General features: G+C 38.9%; 1 protein-coding gene and 1 non-coding gene across 4 annotated transcripts in view; one reads left to right on the forward strand and one right to left on the reverse strand.

Moving 5' to 3' along the window:
• Nucleotides 1-19,614, reverse strand: part of Vmat (Vesicular monoamine transporter) — a 218,034-nt gene that overhangs the window by 185,150 nt on the left and 13,270 nt on the right. The gene's annotated exons all lie outside the window — the stretch shown is intronic.
• Nucleotides 16,874-16,945, forward strand: TRNAW-CCA (transfer RNA tryptophan (anticodon CCA)). Its single transcript has one exon. It is a non-coding gene; the product is annotated as a tRNA-Trp (tRNA).

Raw genomic sequence — 19,614 nt, forward strand, 5'->3', positions numbered from 1 at the left:
TCATGTCACAAATCAATCATAACATATTTTACCCAATTCTTATTTAACCATTAAATTATTGAACATTTAGTCACTTAAAGACCCTGCCATACACATTAGTAACGGCTTGCATTACAATTGTTATTGTAGAGAAAATGAAGTTACGAATTTCACATGCACATATTTATCTTTACCGGAAGTTATTTTCGATTAGCAATCAGTGAATGAATTTCTAGTATATGTATAAATAAATTCTAGATGCGTGAACTTTGTGATGTATTTCAGAGTACGCTATCATTATTGGCATAACTCACCCAAGCTGGAAACACGCTTCATAAATCAAGGAACAATATTTATGAATAAATGGTTAACGTGATAAAAAATTAACGACTATTTCAAATGTACCGTGCTGCCCGGATTTGCGCCATTCTTAAAAAAGCGCCGTCAGTCGCCATTCTTAAAAAAGTCTAGCACACAACACATTTAATTTTGGTCAAATATGATTGTTCAAACTTACATATCCTCTCGATGACATTTGATCCACTTGGTGTGAGCGTGACTTATAAAAGGAAATTCCATCCCCTGAGTATATCGTAAAAGTATTTACCTATCCGCTCTCTTATATTAGTTTATACGATTATTTTTACCATTTCATTCTTTTTTTATAATCCTTGGTGCACATATCGCTCTGACTCTCTCTCTCTCTCTCTCTCATCATTGGTCTTCGCGGTCTATTCTGCTCGTGCACCGACGGCTCCCCCTCCCCTCCCAAGTGCACCCCGCTCCTCCTCCTCGTGTATTTCTGGTTCACCGCCGACGTAATGTTTGCTTTCCAGTCCCTCAGGGCCTCTCTCCATCGACTCGTCTTTAGATTTCCGGAAGAGGGATGCGATCGAATGTTCGATTCTCGTCCTTCAAAACGCCACCGTCTTCCTAAAGGGCTTCTTGCCATTCCAAGCCCGTTCGTCTGCTAGGTATTCCGACACCAAATAGATATGAATTTAGGAAATAGAACGAAAAGAAGGAAGGAGAGCTGACCGTGTCGCCGTAAATTGCTATGAACGAACGTAATAATACCTACTACGGTTGAAGCCTCTTTGTTATGAGAAGATTGAGTGCATTACTTGTCCTTATACTCAAAGGGCTTACGATTTAATTAGCAGTAAGGTAGTAATTTAATGAACTGATGGAGAGATACAATTAGTCTTGGTAAAAATGAAGAAATAGTTCAAAGAGTACGTCAAGAGAGAAATAAGTTTATGAAGGACACTTGAAATAAGAAGAGGGAAGCTAATTGAGATGAAAGAGGGAAGAGAGTTTAGTGAAGCCCAAAAATGAAGGAAACACAGTGTGAGAATTACAGGCCAATAATGTTCAGGGAAAAGCAGAAACTGGATAATTATTCCTTCTATCTAACTCTATTTTTGCATTCTTCCATTTCGCCCACTTTTCCAAGCATCCTGGCTGTAATCCATGGTTTTCTTGTCATTTTCCTATAGTTTCGTAAAAGACCTTCGTTGCCCCTTTTTTATATGTTTCCATTTTTTCTATTCTCCTAGACTAAATCAGTTTAAATTATGACTCGAAACCTCATTCGCTTCTGGGAAATAGTGCGAATTAATCGGATTGTTCCAAAATCTGTGCCTAACCATAATATAATGGGACGTCTTTCTGAATCCCCGGGCGTTTTCCATGTTCAACAACGCCTATTGTGGTGTTGAAACCAAGTGACTTTGATAAAACCCTGTTTTCTGCAGGACTCTGTTCCAGTTCTTGTTTCCCGCCGCCTTCATCAATGGTGTTTGTAGCATGACAAAATCACTGAAATGGCAGCCCCACTGTGGTCAGATGGTTTAGCCGCCGCCTCACTGAGGAACATACACTCTGCGGACTACGTTTCGTCTGGCCCCTACCCTTCAACCTATTTGGTATGAGCGACCCTACCAGGAGCAATTATCATCGTAGCACAGCTCGCCAAGGGCCAACAAAACTCACAATCCCTTACACCACGCCAAGGCTGCAGTCCATGTGGAGGGGCGCATATGCTAGTCAACATGCACATTCCAAAACGAATGGTCTACAAACAGCGGAAATATAGTCATATGCATTAATAAAGGGGAGAGGATAAGAACATCAGGCTAGCAATGCGAAGGTCTGTGGCTAGAAACTCGGTCAAGGAAACGTTTTTCTGTCTGGATCCGCACCATTTCATCTTTTCCACTAACCTTTCGTTCGTCCTTAAGATTTCCTGTTTCAACCCATTTATATATATATAAATACATATAAATAAATAAATAAATAAATATATATATATATACATATATACATATATAAATATATATAATTTCCATAAAGAAAAGTGGAATTTTAGAATACGTATGAGTGTCCTTTTGTACATGTTTTTCAATATTTTTGTTGGGTAAAGCCATCTCGCCCCTTCGTTTGAATTATACACGTATATACATATATATGTGTGTGTGTGTATATATATATATATATATATATATATATATATATATATATATATATATATATATATATAAGTGGGTCATGGTAGTCCCACAGTAGGTAGTGTGTGGAACTACTGACCAGAGGGCCCGGGTTCGATTCCCGGGCAAGCCTCCCTGGGCACCTTCTGCCCAACCCAAGTTATGTGATTTTTCGGGTGCCAGATCTTCTTGGGAAACCATAACAGGCACAGAGAAAAGCGCTGGCCCCCCTACCGTGATCCGTGAATTTCACACGCCGTAGGCTTAGTGCTTATGGATGGATATATACTATACTATATCAAAAAGTTCCCGGAATAACCACCGTGTGGCGCTCCCATCGTTCCGATTTGAGTTCTGTTTTTTTTGTTAAATTGGTACATCTGTTGTTGATATTCCCTTTAAATCTTAGTGTCATAACTTGACATTTGCAAAAGTTACGGTCGGTTTTCGGTATGTCCATCAGTGCTTCCTGCGAGTTTTCCATTACTTCCTCTCGGCTGCTAAAACGCGTTCCCCGTAATGGTTTTTTAACTCGATTGAACAGAAAGAAGTCACAGGGAGCCAAATCAGGTGAATTCAGTGGCTGTTGGATGGTATTTGTTGCATTTTTCGTCAAAAAATTACGAATAATGATAGCACTGTGCGACGGTGCGTTATCATTGGTGCAAAATCCACGAGTTTTCTGCCCACATTTCTGGTCTCTTTCGGCGAATTGCTTCACGCAAACGTCTCATAACGCCCAAATAATACTCTTTGTTTACTGTCTGGCCTTCTGGCAAAAATTCATGATGCACTACACCGTTGTAATCCATGAAAACCGTCAGCATTGCCTTCTTTTTTGACTGAAAACGACGTGGTTTTTTTGGTCTCGGCTCATTTGGTGAACGCCATTCACTTGCCTGATGTCTGGATTGCGTGTCGTACTCATAAACCCACGTCTCGTCTCCAGTAATGATCCTTTTGATGAATGTGGGATCGGATTCAGCCTCGCAAATCATGTCTTTTGCGACGTCAACACGGTCTCTTTTTTGTATGAAATTGAGGTCTTTTGGCACCAACTTTGCTGCTACACGACGGAAACCCAAATCATTAACCACAATGTCTTGGGCGGATCCATAGGCAATGTTCAAGTCCTCCGCTATTTCTCTGATGGTTAATTTGCGGTTATTGACCAACATTTCTTTTACTTTATCAATTTTTTCACCGACTTTCGATGTCGATGGTCTGCCACTGCGTTCATCATCTTCGATTGACTCACGACCACTTCTGAACCGCTCGTGCCACTGGTAAACGACCGTTTTTTTTAGAGAATCGTTGCCGAAACACTTTTCCAACATTTCCAACGTCCGTGCGCCACTAAATCCGTTTTTTACGCAAAATTTAATACAAGTTCGTTGTTGCAAATTTAAATCCATTTCTGAAATTGTAAAAAATCGCCAACACACACAGAGATAGATGTACTCTTGGCTACGTAACTTTTGCAAATGTCAAGTTATGACACTAAGATTTAAAGGGAATATCAACAACAGATGTACCAATTTAACAAAAAAACAGAACTCAAATCGGAACGATGAGAGCGCCACACGGTGGTTATTCCGGGAACTTTTTGATCAAGGTAGTATATATATATATATATATATATATATATATATATATATATATATATATATATATATAATGTATAACACTTAGCACTAGTGGACACAGACAAAAACACAGAAACACACAAAAAAAGAGACTCACTATTTTTCGAATTTTCGGTGGTCGTTGCCACCTTTATCAAGGAGGAGAGGGACAGAACAGAAAAAGACAGAGTTCTGTCCCTCTCCTCCTTGATAAAGGTGGCAACGACCACCGAAAATTCGAAAAATAGTGAGTCTCTTTTTTTGTGTGTTTCTGTGTTTTTGTCTGTGTCCACTAGTGCTAAGTGTTATACATTATTATTCACGTCCGTGAGTCTTTCAAAAAGTGTTATATATATATATATATATATATATATATATATATATAAAATATATATATACACACACATTTATACATATGTATATATATATGTATATATATACATATATATACATATATATATATATACATATATATGTACACACACACACCTCGGAGCCTTCCTAACCATTTTCAGCCCTTTTCCTAGTCACCCGCAACACCCCAATCCTTAGGCCCCACTGCGCCCTGATAAAGATTTCACTTCCTTGCCTCTCCTCCCTTCCCGTACCCTACACGCCACCCTCCAAGCGGAAAGAGAATCGTCCCCGCTCCTTCCCCTGCCCTCATCCCACCACGCTCTGCCGTCGCGTGGAGAGGGGAGAGGCAACGACGGAGGAATCTCGTGGGGATGTTTTATGCGGAAAATAAAAGCTTGGTGGAACATGCCCAACGTTGCTCGGAGGGGAGCCATTTGTTTAACGACTAAGGGTATTGTGGGTAATCACTTTAGCTCGCTCCCTGTCTTAATTTACGCTAATAGAATGCACCGGATGTGGGGTAAACCAATTACCACCATTAACCCGCGCTTTTAACTTTAAATATGGAATCATTAACAAGGAAATAGAAGTTTTATTGCATGGAGTTATTTTTATATGCATTGTTTTTAGGGCTAATAGGAATCCAAATCTATTGAGCACGTGGAGAACAACCTAAGGCAATGAAATTAAAAGACATGAGTGAACCCGTCAGTGCCGGGTGCTTGGAAATATTTGTGGCTAAGGAAGGTACCCAGTAAAACTCTTGTATATGTGCGTTATTTAACGTTTATATTTATGTAACTGCCACATCAGCACGCCTTCTTGATATAGAATAGTAAAGGCACATTTATCTAAGAAATAACAGAACTGTTTCCTAGACCCACAGAATATTGCTTAGATTTTAGCGTTCACTGGCTCTAGATATCAACCAGAAACGACGTCTGGCGAGTGAAAGAAATTTCATTTTCTTCCGATAAATCGATAAGGACGAGAGGGATCTAAAAAGTTGCTTTTACGTCGAATGTAATATATATTAACAATCTTTTACCTTGCGCTCCGTTCATTTGTAGAATGAGCCTTGTCGATGAAAAAAGAGCACAAAATTCTCGCACTGAAGTAGAAGAGTGTTTATTTTTTAATAGCCAATGATTTCATTAAGTTACTTTCCGAGTCCCGTGACGCCATCTCTCAGGTCACGTCACTTTCGTCATCTGTAACGACAGACTTGAACATTAGGTTTATTCAGCCCCACACCCCAAAGTTTCACCAGGTAATAAACTTTAGCCAATTGCCACTTGTCTACCAGCATGCATTCAGTGGCGTATTTATACCACCATTACCTAAGCTTTGCAATTCTTCCACGTGTTGCGGTACCAATCACTGATTCGCGATATAAATTAAACATATGAGGATAGGAAAAACACCGTCATGGAAAAATGTTCAACGAAATTTTTCAATCGGCAAGTGAACACATTGGGTAGGTACGTCCTCAAAATCTTAATAGCGCTAATGAAATTCCTGTGACTCGCTCCACCAGATAAATCCATCCGTTATACTCAATAAATATAGAATGAGGAAGCCTATTAAAAATTTACATTTTTTTTTTGCATTAAAAAAATCGTTCCCATTCTTCCGCAGTCTTTTGGGAGCTAAATCGATGCTCTTGTGGTTAGAGAGTTCCCTTTGCGAATCTTAACACATATACTGCCATTTACATAAGGTAGACGTTTTAAGAAAAGTTTTTTAATACTGAATTTCTTAGAGAAACTTCGAAAAATCTACTAACTGGGGATGGAATATTTCACATTCCAGACTTCAGCCAAGTAAAGAAATTTATATCAAGGGTACCTCGTTTTTAATATGTATTCAACTACTCCGAGAGTAACTTTTATCGATTAGGTAAATCATGTAAAATACACATTTTGTTTCAAGTATATATTATACCTTGAAGGGATTGAGAATTTTATTTGAACAAATTTTAATTATGGCAAGGGCGTGGAATAGGAATTAAATTCACAAATTCTTTAAGTGGTGGATATTTTTATCCGATTAACGCGAAACTTTAAACATAGGTAAAATTTCACAGAAATGTATTACATTTAAAATAAAATCATTAAAATACAATATTAATACATTATAATGAATATGGGCAATCTTTGTTTTTTATTCAGCCTTTATCGTCAAAACCTGTAGATTTTTCACTAAAGAACGTAGAAAATGGCAGCAGAAGAATTAAAAAATGACTTCGAAAATCACGGAAAATTTCTTAAGAAATCACTGGTTTCAACTCAATCGCGTCATGCTCAAGTATCCGCAATAGTAATTATGAATTACTGATTGAATTGTGAAATTTACTAAATATTCTCTTTTCACTCTTCGCTATGGCAGATATTGAATGAAAGATTCAATTTGGAACTTAATTATAAACCAGTCTTCTCTGTTGGTATTTGTAAGGTAATCTTCGTGTCAAAGCGAATATTTAAAAAAAAATGCTCTTCAACATATGTCCTAAAATCTTTGTTCTTCTGAGAACGAACGACTTCACTTTCTAACGGGTATGTAAGCGTGGATTGACGTGAAAATTGTCCTAAAACCTGTGGAAACGAGAATATTTTGTCAATTGTTCAATTAGCCACGTTCAAGCAATATTCTTCGTTGTTAATTTGATCGTCTCAAAACCTACCTTCGCTTTATTGGGTTTATCAACAGTCAACGCGTAATATGATGGCATGAAATAGTTGCAAGCTGTACATCTGTACAATGGAGTAATGTGAATAGTGTAATAAACAAAACCAAATCATGTATCAGAAGGGTGCGCAGTTATAGTTGCCAAGGCATAAAATGGGACACTGGATACAACTAGGTTAATTACAACGTTCCGCAATTGAATGAATAACTTCCTCCTCTCTTCTCGAGCTATCAAGTGCTTAATGTCAGTTTATTGTTCCAAATTATTATTACAACTTTGATGAAGTGAATTGAGAATTCTTCTGCCTTAATAGGTACTTTTACTATCCCATACCAAAGTGAATTCGAGGCAATATTGATCCAATCAACAGTACATTTACGTTCACTTCGGTGTAACTGCGCAATGGGTGATGTTACGTACGTGAATGACTCTTTTATTTTTACTACTCCAGGTTAATAATTTCAAAAGTATTTTACTGAAGATAAAATTTTTCCTTTTTTACGGCATGCTCTTGAATTCCATTTTTACCTTTCTCTAGCACATGCGCACGCAACTCGAATGCGCGAATGCGATAGTTTCAGTCGACACAAATATGAAGTACTTTGGTTCAAAGAACTGTAACGATCTCTGCCGGCATGAATGTTGCATTAAGAAATACAGCTTTGAACAGCATGAGATAAATACTTCAGCCATTTTAAATTACTGAAGCAATTTTAACCTTGATGCTATGAAACTCTAATCACACATATTCTGAGGCAGCGCAAAATGCTAAGCTTCATTAAATACATTGCGTAAACTATTTATAGCATGTGACTTAAGACGCAAATTATGAAAATATAGGTTTACAAGTCACGTTCGTTCATTCCAAAGCACCTTTCTTTCAAAAACTGAAGTTACTGTACCTAGTGATGAAAGTGATTGGTGTACGTTACACATCCTTATCAAAAATAACGCAAAATGAATATTTTCCCAAATAATGGCATACAGTCTCTTTTGCCTCCTCAATGTTTGCAGACTAAGCCGTCTGCGGCTTAGAAAAGTTAGCAAAACTAGGGCTGAGAACCGATTTTTACCGGCGATATTTAGCATAGGTTTCCTGCTTTCCAATCGTTTCTACTGCCATTGAATATTTGAAATGCACATCAACCGGTGAAAAAATTTTAATCACACGATAGCATAATATGAAATCTCGCAATCTTCGTCTATCACTTGTTTGGTTATTGATAAACGCATCACGCAACTGAGCAACAAGTTCTATGCCCTGGGCCGGCGTCCAAATCCACTATGCTGTATTTACAAAACACAATAATATCCTTGGCTCAAAAAATTAACAATACTTCTCTATTATTTCGAACTTTATAATTTAAAAATAACTTAAGAAAATTTCAGGATGTATATGCATGCCCAAAGCCGAAAATATTTCGAAAAAGAGAGCTCAGTTTTATCCGATAACTCCGCCCAACGTATTCACTTTTACCAAGTCAAATCGACTTGGTAAAAGTGAAAAAGACTTCAAGACTATCCAATACTCAGGTTGCATATTATAAGCCGCTCGGCGAGTCACTGGACAAAAATGCCATACAAAAGCGACATACCGCGCCGTGGTAGGCGGATCGAAACGTTTCCTTTCGCCATCTCAGAGAAGTGGATCGACGGTTGAACTCGGCGTACAAAATACGCTCCCTGTTACTGCTCGACTGGGCCCAACCTCCTTATTTCGTTCTCCCGCCCAGGTCCTTCCTCCCCACTATTCGCTCACCCTCCCTACCACTCTTCAGCTACCCCGTCCGAAGCAGCCAGCCTCCTTCCTTCCCTTTCTTCTTCTCCCTTCTTCCGGTCCATGCACACTTCTTTCTGAACCGGCTCTTGTCGCTATTCTAAACTATTGATTGATAGTGTGCATTGTAGGGAGTGGGCGTGGGGGAGGGGTACGAGCTAAGGGAGTGTATTGCTAAGGGGACGCTTCAATGCACCTTTGAGGAGTCGTCTGACAATGGGGAGGACGGTGAAAGATGATAAGTAATGGTACTTGACTCCTCTCTCCTCTTCTACGAAGAGCATACAATCCCTCCCCTCTCTCCCCGCCCCCTCCGTCGTCGTCGTAAACCCCTTCCTCTTTCGTAAATCGACACTTTCTCCTCAACCCTCCAACGTCTAATCCTCTCCTTGATGATTATTTATGATGAAGGGATGACTACTGTGCGCGAAATTTCGACTGGAAATTAGGCAACGACATTTACCCAGGGCATATGCGCATAGCGAAATACATTTCCGATGAAACAAAACGTATTATTTGTACAAATTTAAAAAAAATCTGTCCTTAGTTATCCAAGTTCCACTTATTAGATCTCCACTGTTATCTCAGCCGTCTTGCATAAGGAAATGCTTTTAGATTGATATAAAGGGAGCAGGACATTTGGCGTAGCCAAAAAGTGTGCAACAAAATTGCAAAGCAAAATATTTACGCCCATTTTTATTCAAGTATATCAATAATGTATACTTTGAGTGCCGCTACGTATGCATATCACTTTTTAATCAACATATATTCGAGCATAAAATAAAGAAAACTTATCTATTTTCCACTTTTTGATGAGAATATTTGTAAAGGGCGTTTGAATCCCTTGCCAACGTCTCAAGGAAAAACTTAACAGAGCAATTTCAATGGTATCAGACTCAACCTTGTGAACATCCGTCTTTATAAATAAGACACACTTTGTAAATTCACAAATTTTTTGTGAGTTAACAAATTTTATCTCACTCCTCCTTAGTACAGCATATACCTAATGGCAGCTTCTACATGTTGAAACGTGCGTTGTACATATTTTGAGAAATAAGTTGATAGTATAAAATGTAGTTTTTATTTCACACAATACCATTCCACTCGGCCAAGCCGAACGCGATTAGATCGAATTTAAAATATTAAGTTGTACAATCTGTGTCCACCTACTTGTAATGTATTATTAATTAAGACTAACCAGTTCCATCTTGCCTCAGAAAATTTCTGCACAGGGTTTGGATGTCTCTTAGAGGGACCACACTACCCCAATGAATTTTAAGTGAAGGAAATATCAGTAAAGAAATGATAGTGTGAAATTGCTTGGCGATACCATAATTACCCAAGAATATTTATAGCAGACGTAGAAAAAAATACGTAGTGAAAGCAAAGGATCCCGCTCGTGAGGAAAAACAGGAAAATCTCATCAGCATTATAAACAAGAGATGGATCTTTTTCTGATATTTCAATAGCGCAACACGTATTTCAATTAACTTTGTTGTCTCCGGCGTAAATTTATGAAACTTTAAGAACATATTGAAATGATATGAAATGCATGACTTTGTAATTCTACACATTTATTTAAAAACACGACCCAGGCTTTGACGTTAAACTTTGTGACCTGATCATGACGTTCAACGTCGAAACCTGGATCGTGTTTTTAAATAAAGTGTATGTTATTACAAAGTTCATAATTTCATTCCATTGCAATATATATTTTAATGACTTTCACCCCTTTCCGCGGTTGGGTGCTTCTCTCAAGGAGGCAAGAGCCTTACCACGCCCTGCCTACCTCGACATGTCTTTGCATCTCCTTCTTCCAACACAACCAATCTCATCAAGTATTGCGAGGTGAGCTTTTTTGTATTCCGCTTGCCAACCGGAATTAATATACTCTCGCCTCGCCACGGGGCGCACAGAATAGCAATTAAAGAGTTGCATCGCGAAAAAAGAAGTTGGCTCCGTCCTTTGTCAGATTGGATAAGTATCCAAGATACTCAATGCATCCCCAAGGGAGGTTATTAAGTTTGAGTGAGGAGAGTTGGGCAAAATTAAAGCTACCGATGACACAAAGCAGGGGAGAGGACAGATTTTAAGACTGTGAATTCAGATAATTCGAAAATATCAAAGCCCTAATATAAATGAACCAACCTCGTGAATAAATTAACAAGTTACTCTCCTTTTGCAAATTGTGAACGGGATGTCCTTGCTCACTACTCAGGTCAAAAGTGCTCTTGAGAAGTATTCCTCAAGAGGAAATAGCATAATCAACCTATCAAATGTATTGGTCTTTGTGAATGCCCACTATTTATTCGTACATCTTACCTCCATGTTTACATTCGCTAATCTTTGGAATTTTTCAGCTATCTGTTATTAATAATACTTATAACTATATTAAATAATATTTCCTTAAGCCGTAAAAATGAAACCCCTAATAGGTTAGGGAAATATTATTCAATATATTCAGTCTTAAAAAGGCCGTAAGAAGCTCAATTTTTTCATTCCAGCAACACTCCTATCAAAACCGTACTAATCAATTAGAAAGTTGGTTTTGAAAGGAGAGGGCGGAGTTCACCTTCTACTAAGCCTTACACGACTTGTGGAATTGACATGCCAACAGGGTACAAGGGGCACTTCTCTTCTCTATGTAACTCGCGATTTCACACGTGGGTGGAATCCCATACTTTCACTCAGCTTGGGTGGAGCTGAGGGCATCCAGAGTCGTCGCACGGAATAGAAATCTGTTTAATGAAATTAAGAATACAAAGTAACTTTCCACGGTCCTTTATTAGCGTACAACCGGTTTCAACGCTCAAGCGTCATCATCAGGTACAAAATAAATCAGTTGTAGTTCACTTATATACTAATCATGAGGGAGAGGAGGGGTGGGTGAGAGAGGGGGACGATTGGTATATATGTGAACTGCGACTGATTTATTTTGTACCTGATGATGACGCTTGAGCATTGAGACCGGTTGTACGCTAATAAAGGACAGTGGAAAGTTACTTTGTATTCTTAATTTCATTAAAATAAATTTCCACAAGGTTGAGCCAGGAACAATTGAATAGAAATCTGTTTCTCTGTTTAGAAACCCAACGCTCTTCTCATTGGACTTCCAATCGCCCCCTTATATCCGAGGGTCATTAGAAAGCGTTAGTTTCAATTTCAATTTAAAAGTGTAACTACCAATTGTTTCATTAGAAGAGGGTGATGCCGGCTGAATTTTATTTATCATTTCACCTCTCATCACAACCTTACATTCACGGATTATGCTACGACTTTCTTTTGGTATTTGGCAAAACGTTTACAGTGCATTTCCTTGGTCTTAGTCTTGCTCTCTGCGTACAATTTGCCATTTGAATGGAAAAGAGACAACCGAATATAAGAGGCAAAAAAGCCCGACACCAATAGCATTAATTTTAGCAGTGGTGGAAAGAGAAGATTGGGAATATGAATACCGAAGCTCGGAAAACTCAACGTAGTGATAACTCTCTCCCCGCTTCGTCCACCCCAATCGTAGTCAATATCCACGTTTAATGTGATTATATCCCCTCGTATGTATTTCCTTAGTGTCGATTGTGCGAGAAGAATGGACCCGACCAATGAATGATTGGTAGTATTGGCGAGTCATTGGACCAGCTGAGCATCGCACAAAAAATAAAGCCGACCATTACCAACGAGCAATATTTCACAAAGGGATCAATAGAGTGGATATGGAAAGGAAAGGGAGTTTTGGCTACCCCCTGCTAGTAGGTGCAACGTCTGAGAAAAGCATACATGATAAAATTTTATTATGAAACTACGATCCTCGGTAGACACTTCATTTTTGGTCCCTCATTAACTAGGCGAGAGCGAAATTATTACCCAGATATTTAATTTCCGGGTGCTTTTTTTTAGGTGGAATGTGAATTTTCATGACGGAAAAAGATAACGAAGTATTGAGTTGAGGGGAGCGCTATCCACCCTCCCATTTTCTCGGGGCATATTAACGGGGGAGGTAACCGAACTGCCGCCATCTCCTGTCTGCCCCCGGAGAAGGTAACAAGGGGGGAAGGCGAGAGACCCATGAAATACGAGGGTAAAGTATGAGAGGAACGGCAATGGGTTAACACGATGCTTGGGGAGACTTTTTAAACAAAAAGAAATCGATTCGCCATTTATCAGTCGACGGCGGACTGTCATCCTCGAGGCCACAGCAAGTGGCGACTTTGTGTCCCTGCGAGTAATAAAACCTCTGCATCGCAAGAGAAACAGCCGTAACTTGCATCTGTGAGGGTTGCTGGCTAGTTAATCATCAATCGAATGTTGCCCTTCATCGCTCGGTTCACACTTCGTTCTTTCCCGGTGATCTGGGGATCACTTATTGTCATAGAGAGAGAGAGAGGATCTCAATTTAAAAAACTGAAATCCAGGATACAAGTTGAGCTTCTTTCATTAAGAAACAGGAGCATTTGATGAAAATCTATTTGATAATTAGGGAAAATTAGAAAAAAAACAAATAAAATAAATTGATGTTGGCAGCAGTTTACTTTCTTCTAATTGTGGTATCGCTATTTTAAAGTTTAATACTAAGAAATGATTATTTATTTTTGTGCTAATGTATTATACCACCCGTTTAGAAGCTTTTGCGGCGCAGATTCAAGTATCACTGCACTCTTCCTCTCGCTCGTTAACTTTTTTGGGGAATTACGTAATAGCTAGCCATACAGCGTTCCGGGTATCACCTTCGTGTCGAAGGTTCAAACTTGGGGACGCTTTTTGGAACTCGAAAGAAAATACTGTCTACCAGATCGAACGAGTGTGGTTACATCGAAAAGAATGCAAAGATAATACACTACTATAACGAAGAAGAGCGTAGTAAATGAGCAAAGTTGATTTCCAGATTCTTTGCGCATGATATGAATGCTAAGAATAAATTATATAGCCCCCCTCCCAGATGGTGAATTGACTTCGGTATTCTCTCGAAGAATTTTCTCTTTTCGTATTTATGTGGGGAAATATAAATGAATATCAGTGATTGCTTTTCCTCTCGCATTTAAACCACGCTTCCTTTCGCTTGTAATTTCGGTTGCAAAATGCCACGAAATATTTTTCTGTAGGTGTGATTTCCAATCGCCATTTACCAATCAGTAATTCAGCATTTATATGATGGGTACAAATATATTTAACGATGATTCTTTCTCCTCCCTGATTTTCAAAAATGTACTGGCGAATCAGCCATTTTTATTACACAGATTTATTTTACCTATGCATCATAATGAATTTTACTCGTAATTTAACATTTGATCAAAAAAATCCCAAAGCAGAATCCGCAGATAATTTTAGGAGCACAGCCGTTTTGATTTACTACTAGTATCTACAAATATCAGATGGTTTGAGACAAAGGGAGATATTTGAAGTCAATGCCCAAGACAGGAGTAAATATATGCATTCAATATGCATGCACCATGATTTTTGAGCATATATATTACAAATTTTTATTTACATTTAAATTAGAGTTGTTAAATTTAAGGGGAGAATGCAAATTTTGAAATTTTGGCTGATAAAATGAATGAACTACTAAAATGACGACATTTTTTTTTGGTCAAAGTATATCGGTTTTTCGGCGCTTAGTAATATTTTTAAGTATCAAATTCATGTTTTTCAGATACATAGTTCCCGATTTATGATATCCATAAACCGTACCTTACGATGACACCTATGCGTCGAAACTCGTACCAAATAAAATATTTGTGGAAAATACCGAGCATTCTTCTTTCATTCAAAAATAAATTTACAGCCTGATACTCATCAAGTGTACATCCATAAATTTCGAAATACAACAAACTCTAGGGTAGGTAAATATTTTTGGGAATATTGTCGAAATGCGTTCGGAGTATATCAAAGCGCGCACCTATTTCCTTCAAAATTCCGAAGTCGATTATTGAGGTCATATTTGGTGTTTTTCCAAACGCACGATTGCGGTGAATTCTTCGCGTGTTTTTCACCGAGCCAGGGCGTCAGCTCTTTCAATGACTAACTCTGTCATCTTCCTTCAGAAAGTCGATTATGATCGACTACCGTTATGAATGCAATTACCACCACTGTAATCGACCAAATAGTTTTTTCTTGAGAGGCGAAGACATAGAGCAGCGAATACAATATTTTCCTGTCCTTTCAATGGCACCGACGGAGAGGGTGGAAACTGAAAACTTTCCGGCTGAGGTATGTTAGATCAGGGATCTGGTATCATTGATCAGGAGTTTATTTTAGGCTGATCGTTCCCAATCTTTTACTTCTCGTGATACCAAATTGCAGACTAAAAGCGCATACGATTCCGATATACTTCCTGTAAAAATTACGTTATGCCTAGGTTATAAATGTAACAGAATGAGGATGAATATAGTAAGCAAACGCCCGATGTCGTGTGGCTCATAGAGAGGAACCCTTACTTGAAAGAGTTGACGCACGTAGCTGACAAAAGTTAATATGACCTAAAACTAAATGACCGAAACTGGAATTCTTTCAGTTGGTCTAACTCTCCTACTTCACCACCGTCGAATTGCAACATGTCCATGACCAAGTTTAAGTAATAGGCAACCCTATGCGGAGGACTTGATCAGACGTCCTAGCCAGATTATTTAACTATATTTAAATATTTTATTGTAACCCATGGCATGAAGATGATTTGAAATGAAAGGTTTCGCTAATTTTATGGTCTACGTTGCAGTAGCTAAAATATGAAGCGATAATATTGTGCTTACGTTTCATTCCTCATTCTCCCAATAGGAACAAGACCCGTGGATGGGAACGACAACCTAAGAGATCGAAAATATAACAAACCAATAGAACTACAACCTTAGCCTCATGGCACTAGTTTAAGGGTATTTATTAATTATAAAAATAATTAATCGAAAAAAATAAATTGTAAAAACAAATTTAATTATAATTTATAGCGAGATTTTTCTTCTCGTTTGAAGTGGGAATCGGGTGAGTTTCCAATGATCCGTCGAAGGGATGGTTGATTGCTTACTTTCAAAGGACCAAGGCAACACGTTCTAAAACCACACACCACGTATTAGGCTAAAATTCAATAGTTACGAAATGTTTAAATGAATTTACCATTTCATTATTTACCTTTATACTCTCATTTTTTAACTTTTCTTTCTCTGAAAAAATTATAAGATTCTTCGCTATCGTCAGCGATCCGAGAGGCTAAGAAGTGAGGACTTTGGTAAAATATTGGCATTTTCGTCGAAAATCAAATATGGAAAATTTCCGAGTTCAGGTCACTGATTGACTAAGGGTAACGCCCTCTCTCGACAATGCATGATGAAATCCAATGATGCATCCGGGAATTTTCAAATATTCCATAACCAAAGGAAATATATAAAATAAATTATATGAATAAAATTTTAAGCACCTAAATGGTAACTGATGACGATGTCTATGAATGTTTTGGCTACGCCTACAAGATATGCAGTAATATGCGCCTTGTGTTAGGCAGCTCGGCAACATTGGTCCATCCACTGATTAAAGGCTACGAACCTCCACTCAACACACTTGTGATGTCGTCGAAATATCGTTTTGTGGTTTCTCTATTATTCCTATCGAAAAGACTTTGATTAAGTAGAATATAGAAAAAAATAGAATAAAAAGTAGTTGAATATAGAATTAAAAAAGGAATATGAAAAAAACATGCATACGTTTCCCAAATATAATTATACGATGCCACATTTATAGAAGAGAAAATGGAAAAATTTGGCTGCAGAAATATGTGGGATATTGGTAAAATCGTATTCGCGAGAACGTCGCGTCAAAGGGCTCACTCGTCGAGGAAAGGAAACTGAAATGCAAAAAAATGAAAGAGAGTTGCGCCAATGAAACTTCGGATATCAATCGAATGGGAGAGCTGCGGAAATACTCTGGCGCTATCGAGTTACTAAAATGAGAAATGAAATTATAGGACTTTCTTCCAACCGACTCCGTGGCGCAACGGTAGCGCGTCTGACTCCAGATCAGAAGGTTGCGTGTTCAAATCACGTCGGGGTCATTGTTTTTATCAACCTAGAATGATCTTTTTCTTAGATTGAGTACTTATTATGTCGACAAGGGTTGCGTTACATTTCATGAATTTTGTGGACTAAAATCAATATTTGCTTGATCGTCATTTCAGATATAATTTATCACTCATGTGGATATGCACACAATCAATTAAGCCATTTCATTTTATATTATATTTAACGAATTATTTATAAAACTAGCGGAAATCATAGTCCCTGTAGGGGGTTAAACTAATGTATTTAGAGTTGATTACTAATGAAACTAGTACTAACTAAGTACCGCTAACAAATTAAAAATTTTTCATTAATGACTACCGACTAAAAATAAATGCTAATCATTAATATTTAATAATATTAGTGAGTATCAACGAAATATGCCACTTTCTTAATCTTTAAACAAATTTTACATGGGATCCCGTCACACCACGATAAAATAATATTCATCTGACAAGAGAGTTAATCGATTTTAATTCTTTTAGATAAAACATGGTAATTTATTTAAATACTATAAGACGGAATAGGAAAAAAAAGGATTTGCTCACATCAAATCTATTTACATAACAAGTGCGGGTTTAGCTGTTTTACCCTTCCCACTTAACCTTGCTTATACCAAACTCTAATGGAAGTACCTTAAACTTCGGCTTCGAACGTAACGTAGAAAAAAATTGCCCAATCATTTAACCCAGAAAATTTCGCATGCAGGGAAAGGTGAACGCCAATTCCTACTGATGGGGTTGCGAGCAAGGGAGAAGGGTACGAATTTTGTGAACGTACAATTTTTGACGCAATAAGTTTGGTAAACTTGCAGCTCAGATTTCATCCCTTGCCGTCGAGCAATTGGCTGCTGCTCCCTCGTCTTAATTCAGTGTAACTCGGCAACTAACACTCTCGCAGGTGAGGCGTAATATAGCCGAAACACTCCTAAGTGCTCCCCCTCGCCCCTCACTCCAACAGATCGCCCTCCCCTTCCTCCCTCACCCCACAGTTTCCAACCTATCCCACTCCCCAAGACCAAAATACCCTACCCTACGCCATTTCAGACCCACCCCCCCTCCCTTTACCCCGTCCCGCGCATCTACTTCTCACACCGCTCCCGAACCCCATAAACTGCACCCCCACTCCCATGGGGACACACTCCCCCGTCTCCCACACCACCGCCCGCTTTCTCCCTCCCAGATCACTTTAATTAGAGCTCGCTAACGCAATTAGTCTTCGCCGCTCCTGCTAAAGCGATCAATTCGAACGGTGGGTCCCTTTTACTCCCTCCCCACTCTTCCCCTTCCTTTCCCGTCTCTATGCGAACCCTTGAGCTTCCTTCCTTTCTCGACCCCTCTCCCTCGCACCCCTATTCCGCCCCCGGTCCAACTCCATTCCCACGACCCACCAACGTCTCCTACTCCTCCCGCTCTCTGCTCCCCAGTCCTGCCTCCGTCTCTCCCAACTCCACGCTTTTTCGCACTTCATTCCCCCTCCTTCTAAGCATTTGTGCCATTACCCTCTCCCCCATTCGCTTTCCTTTCCCTCCTCTAACACTCTCTCCCCCCCCGCCTCACATGCCCACCTCGCCTTCGCTCATTCCCGCCACCTCTCCTAATATCCCTTTCGGGTGTCTTCTCACCGCCACACTCCCTCTCCCTTTCCTTCCTTCCCCTTCTCCATCTGCTATTCCTCCAGCTCTCTTGCCCACGAGCGTTCTCCGCATTGACATCGATAATGGTCATTATGATCTCTGCCGACGGCGATATCGCGATAATCTGTCACCGTATACTTAGTATGCCTTCAAGCATGAGTTGTTACTTCTCCCATGGAGGTATACCGATATCATAGGTCATTCGGGGCGATTCAGAAAACTCTATCATTTAGAAGAAACATCTCAAATGTAAAATAGGTCTACAAAATGAAAATCTACCACCGCCGGTGTCAACTCTTTGCTGGGTCACCCCATAGATTGATTATTCTCTTCTTTCTTTCCGAAGCTTTTCTAAGCATGGAGATGGATTTTTTAAGTACATAAAAGCCTAAACCTTCGCACTATTAATGCATATTAAACTTTTGTTAGACTAATAAAATTTACTTTCGCTCTAATATTCACCAAAGGAAATTTTAGTGACAACAATATTTATTTATGCTGTATTTAACCAGTGACAAAATGTATTTGATAACAAAATTCTATCCCTATGATACTCGTATAATGTTTAAGTTACTTTGACACCCTGCACTTGCCTTGGAACTCTGATTTGACAGCCTGCGTCTCTCTATTTTCTCTCCTGCTCCTTCTCTTCGAGGAAGTTTATCTGGTAGTCCATACCGTATGAAGCGTGAACGTCCTTGCGTAGCTCTTTGTGGGCTTCCTTTGCTGCGAAGTGTTTCGCATCGACACCTAGCCTCAGGGTCCCTTATCTGCATGGTTAGCACGTATTATTAGCATTAAACGCCTTTCAGCGATAAGGTTAACTGAAAGGGGCGTTAATTCAGCTTTATTAAATTTGTTTCTAAATATACGCACCTTCAAATTTACACAAACTGTTCAATTGTGATCCCACGGAGAGGCATTGAATTTCGCTCGATTAAAAAAATTGCCAATATTTCTTTGGGTCAAAACTGTAATTTATAGAAAAATAAAGCTATTTTGTAAGCTGCGAAGGAATTAAAAACAGGA

The sequence above is a fragment of the Hetaerina americana genome, unplaced genomic scaffold, assembly GCF_022747635.1.
Source record: "Hetaerina americana unplaced genomic scaffold, ioHetAmer1.1.p SCAF_5, whole genome shotgun sequence".
In the NCBI taxonomy this organism is placed as follows: domain Eukaryota; kingdom Metazoa; phylum Arthropoda; class Insecta; order Odonata; family Calopterygidae; genus Hetaerina; species Hetaerina americana.